The following is a 6,000-nucleotide window of genomic DNA, read 5'->3' on the forward strand; positions in this document are numbered from 1 at the left end:
AGAGAACCAACTCTTTGACTTATTGATTCTTTGTATGGTTTTATTAGTCTCAGTTGTATTAGTTTGTTTGCTGATCTTTGTAATTTTCTCTCTAATATGTATTTTGCATTAACTTTCTCTTCTTTCACTAGAAACTTGAGATTCACCATTAGATTATTTATTTGAGCTCACTGTGTTTTTCTGTGGTGGGAATGCACTGCTATAAATTTCCCTGTTGTGCTGCTTTCATTACATCCCCTGTGTTTTGATATGTCATATTGACATTAGCACGTAACTGCAGAAACTGTCTGATTTTTTCTTCAATTTCAACTGTGACCCATTGGTTGTTCCAGAGGGTGTTATTTAATTTCCATGTGTTTATGTAGTTTCTGTGGTTTCTTTTGCCATTGATTTGCAATTTCACCACACATTTTCAATTTCATTGGCTGATATCGAGTTATTCAGGATTTTTATATCTTCTTGATTCAAATTTGGTAATTCATATGTATCTAGGAATCTGTCCATTTCCTCTGTGTTTTCCATCCTATGAGAGTAAAGATTTTTCAAAGTAGGTATTGGTGATCTTCTGAATTTCTACAGGATCTGTAGTGATTTCATTCTTTTCATTCCTTATTGCATGGATTTGAGTTTTTCTTTCCTTTTTTAATAAGGTTGGTGAGGGGCTTATTAATTTTATTTTTTCTTTCAAGAACAAAGTCTTTGATTTATTAATTCTTTATATTGTTTTCTTAATCCCCATTGCATTAATTTCTGCTCTGATCTTTATAATTTCATGCCATCTTTGAGCTTTGGGCTTGACTTGCTCTTCTTTTAGTAGAAGCTTGAGGTGCAACATAAGATTGTTTATTTGTGCTCATTCTGTTTTCCTGATGTGGGAATTCACTGTTATAAATTTCCCTCTGAGGACTGTTTTCATTGCATCCCACAGGTTCTTGTAAGTTGTATGTGCATTTTTGTTTGATTGTAAATTATTGTTTAATTTCTTCTTTAATTTCATTTGTGACCCATTGTTTGTTCAGGAGAGTGTTATTTAATTCCCATGTGTTTATGGAGATTTGTGTTTTCTTTTGTCATTAATTTCCAACTTCATTGCTCTATGGTCCAATAGTATGCATGGGATATCTGTTTGAGTCTGTTTCAGGCATTCTACTTCTTTCCTATATTGTTCATTCAAGTTTCCATAATTTTTCTATGCTCCTCTATGTTTTTATCTATGTCTTCTTTAGATATGCTGAGCAGTTCTTTCATTATTGTTGTCATTGCTTTTTTTACCTGAGAGATTATTTCTGATCTGATTTCTTCTATAGCCTCATGGAGTTGTTTCTTTACTTCAGTTGCTATCACTTCAGAAATTTTAGGTGTGTGACTTCCAAGGTCTTCTATATCGATGTCTCCTGGACTTGTTTTGGCTGTAGTGGAGGTCTGAGATTGCATTTTACTCCTTTGTTTGGTCATTTTTGAAGATCCAGAGGTTTCCTGGGACTCAGCCTCACTCCCATGATGGTGTGGGAGCTGCAGGGAAAGGCCCTTCAAGCTCCCCAGTGCTCAGCATGGCTCCCATGATGGTGTGACTGGGCAGGGTGCAGTCACCGAAGCTCCCAAAGCTATCTGAGGCTCAGCTTGGCTACTACAAGGGTGTGTGTGGGGGTAAGGCATGGTCACTGAGCTTCCTGAAGCTGTCCAGAGCTCACCTTGGCTACCACACCAGTGGGAGAGAGGTGGGGGTAGCTCACCAAGGGTCCCAAAGCTGTCCAGGGCTGGCTCTCACACTGGTGGGACTCATTTTTTAATTCATTCTACCAGTCTGTTTCTTAGATTGGTTAATTGAGACCATTTACATTGATGATTATAAATAATATCTAAGTCATGTTATTTTCCTGTTGTTGATTCCCTTTTTTCCCCTCCTGTTTAACTGCTTGCCTTGCTTGGTGGATTCATTTATTGGGATTCTTGGAATTGTCTTTTTGTAGAATATCCTTCAGAACTTTTGAGGGTGCTGCTTTGGTGGTTATGACTTTCTTTAGGTGTACTTTATCTTGGAAGTATCTTATTCCTCCATCAATTTTGAAATATTATTTTATGGGGGTACAACAATCTGAGTTTGAGGTTATTTTCTTTTAGGTCTTAAAATACTTCACTCCAAGCTCTCCTTGACATAAGGGTTTGAATTGAGAAGTCTACTATGATTATGATGTGTCTTATCTTTAGGTAATTCATTTCTTTTCTGTAACAGCTTTTAGGATTCTGTTCTTGTGTTGAATTTCTGGAATCTTTACTATTGTATACCCTGGGTTTTTTTTTTTTTTTTTTCTGACTGTGACTGTTTGAAGTTCTATTGCATTACTTATCTGTATCTCAAATTCTTTTTCTGTGCTTGAAAAGCTTCTGGGAAGAGGTTTTTTAATGCCCTTTTTGATATCTTCTGGCTCTTCCTTGGTTCCAATTAGTGTTATATTAGTCTTATTTGCATTATCTAGCAGCTGTGGATTGATTTTTCTTGTAGTCCTTCACTATTTTTAAGAGGCCTTTCATTTGATGATCACCAACTACAACCCTGTCTTCTAGATCTTTTATCTTCACATTTGTTGACTCTGCTGTACATACTTTCAGTAGAGTTTCTAATATCCTGTATTTACACTTTGGTTTATTTTATAGTATCCAGTTCTTTTCTGTGTTGGGCCTTCATGGTTTCCATGTCTTTCTGAAGCCCTATATTTTTTATCTGCATCTACTCTAGATTCACTAACCATTTTTATCATTATGGTCATCACCTCTTTAACTCCATTTTATTTTTGTCAAGAAATTTACTGATATTGATCTGTTGTGTTACTTCTGCTGCTATCATTTTATACATTCAGTTTGGATGGGGAAGCTTTTGATTTCTTCCACCTCCCTTTTTTTCCCCAGTGCTCCCTTGGTTGGCCTTGGGTAAGTTGGAGATTATAGGTTGCATCTTCTGTGTTTTCTTATTTTTCCATTTTTTGTTTATTTGTTTTCTGCAGTAAGCCTTGTAAATTACCTATAGTAGGTAGCTTTATTACCAGTGCCAAGACCTCTTTAGAAAATGACTAATTTTCTGAGATGTCTTTAGGCATAGCTGGATTTTGGTTTTGAGTGTCCCAGGATGCTGCCTCTTCAGTTTATGAGGGATGAAAGGTTGCTGCCTGTTTGTCCTAGCATCCAGTTCTTTGTACTATAGTATTGTTTATGACTCACAGACAATCTAGATATTGGCATACAGGGAAGATCAGTTGATCACAACTATGTCACCTTGGATAAGTAGTACAATCAATAAAAAGACTAGCACCAAGTACTGACTGGAAAATGATAAACTGTGATAATTATTAATTTGTTGCCTTTAACAATAGGCATAAGATTTTTTATATAACAAAATCAAAGATAAATCAGAAAATCATATCCAGTAAGAATCCACTCAACAGAGCTATTTTATCCTAAGAGGAGAAAATATAAGAGGGATAAGAGGAAAATAGAGAAATAAAAGAAGAAAAAGAGATTAGGAGCAAGACTAAGGGCAAAGAAAGATTACCCACATCTCAGAAAACTGGTGAAGAAGACAGAGAAAAAGAAAGAAGGAAAAGACAAAAACAAGAACAAAACAAAATAACTAAAAACAATGTTCAAACTCACAAACTCACAAAAACAAACATTTAAAAAAGCCCACAAGTGAAAAAAAGCAAAGAATAGAAAAGAAAGGAAGAAAAATTTCTCTGTGATTTGAAGCCTGTGGTTATCTTCTGGGGTCTACAGTTTTGTGGTAGTGTCTAAGTCATGGCGTGACCTCACTCTCACTGGTAGACTAAGAGGCAAGTTAGAGCCTATGACTGTGCTGGATAATCCCAACAAGCATATGGTAGGATTATAATATGTGCCGGATAATCCCAGCAAACCTGTAGTAGAATTAGGGCAGGGTGTTGGTACTTTCAAATCCACCGAAGTTCAGGCTGCTCCTGGCCTCTGATCATGGAGTTGGAGTCTGAGTCACTTAGTTTATAACCCTTAAGTTTCTCTGCTAGCTTGATCATGGCTCCTTGACCCAGGACTTTTGTGGTTGTCTCTTATCCAGTCACTGTGGGTTTTAACACTGGGATCCCTAAGATGATGCCAGCCCACAGCTGATCTGGGTTCCAGGTTTAGTTGGACCCTTCCTAAAATGGCATCCGACCAAGTACTATTTCCAGGAGACACTGCAGTCACTTGGCCTGGAGTCACTCAGTTGTTGTTGTAGCACACAGCATCCACTGCTCTGTTTCACTGTTGCATTTCTCCTTGGAGTCCTCTGGAGTCACCTGCTTTCACTGTGTCTGTAGATTCAATCTTCCTTTCTCATGCCACAAGCCAGGAGCCAGGGAGAGAATGCATAGTGCCCCTTCCTTTTTCTGCATTGAGGTCTATCTCTTTATTTTCTCTGCGGATTCCACTTTTCCCTTCAGATCCTTCCTGGGTACTGGGGATCCACCTCCATCCTTTTCTTCCCCAAGTTGTTATTTTCCAGTGTCTGGGTTCCAAATCTTGGAGAGGTTGATTTGTTGCTGCTTACCACAACCATCTTCCCAGAAGTCCTCAAAAAACTATCCTTTTAGGCTGAGTTTTTCTTTCATACACTAATTTAGGAATAATTGACACCTTTATATAGTTGAGTCTTTTTTATCTAAAAACACATACATCCTTCCATTTCTTCAAATCTCCTTTTGGGACCCTCAGTAGCATTTTAATAACTTTCTTATATAGTTCTTGTTCACTTCTTAAATTTATTCCTAGAAGTATAATTTTTTAATTTTAATTTTAATTTTTATTAGTGTATGCTTACAGTACATAATGGTTACATTCATTGTGGAGCATCTGTCCAGGTACATAACACATCTTAATTATGTTTTAGGTCTCCTTCCTCCCCCTTTGCTCTTAGAAATATAGTCTTTTTGTTGTTAATGTAGATATGATTTTTTCTTCTATTGCTAACCTAATATTTGCAGGACTCATAAAAGCAAGAAAACATTCATCTGATCTCTTTAAATGAAATCTTTTAAACCATAATTAGTAATAGCACTTGTAGTTTAATTCTGTCCTAAATAATTCATAGGTGGGTGTGTGTGGAGTGTGGGGAGACCTTTTCCCAAATTCATACAAGTAAATATAATATTAGGAATAAATAAAAATATGTTTCAAAACATATTTTTAAAATAATTCCTGGAGTAAGTTTTGAATCTTAAAACAGAAAGCATGTACTTTTCTCCTCAAAAATCACTCACCATTCAGCTTTACTACTCAGCTATGTAATGTGCCTCTGGGATGCTCTCCTAATTGCTTACTTTTCCCTCTGAAAAGGCTGGCTGCTCAGCTGCTCTGATTCTTTCCAGTGTAGAGCTTCAGAGACAAGTTCTAGGAACCAGAGGTTTCAGTTCACGCAGACGAGGTAGCTGTTGCCTCTGGTTTTCTCTATTTGTCACTCCCCCTCAACATAGCCTGGGAAAGTAGCACATATTGTGGAAATCATAGCTTTGCCCAGAAGAACTGAGTGTATTTCCACAATTAGTTGGAAAATAGAAAGGTAGAAGCCCTCTGAAAGGCCTCTCAGAGCTGTGACTTGGAAGGATATTAGGATAGAGGAGTTAGTTGTTCTGGGAAGGAACCTAGAACTGAGAAGATCTTCGTCTGTGTGGCCTTAGGTTGGGGCAGCCTTGTGAAATGGGAGTTTTCCTTCAGTGAGTAGCCACATTAGAACTTTTGGTCCCAATCTTCAACTTGAGTTGCTTGGCTCTAACTTTGGAAATACCATTGATTAGACCAGGAGAGAAAAGACTAGGAGTGATGATCACCTCTCTTTTTAGTCAGGGAAGGGATTAGAGACCACAATACTCACTTCCTAACAACCCAAAGCCCTCTGACAGACAGGAACTCTGCTTAGCACATTTGCTGGGTTAACTAGTGGCCTCTGTATTTATTGAAAGTCAATCAAGAGGGCTGATGCATAATTTTTTAAAA

The sequence above is a fragment of the Chinchilla lanigera genome, unplaced genomic scaffold, assembly GCF_000276665.1.
Source record: "Chinchilla lanigera isolate Chin_1 unplaced genomic scaffold, ChiLan1.0 scaffold00020, whole genome shotgun sequence".
NCBI classification, from domain to species: domain Eukaryota; kingdom Metazoa; phylum Chordata; class Mammalia; order Rodentia; family Chinchillidae; genus Chinchilla; species Chinchilla lanigera.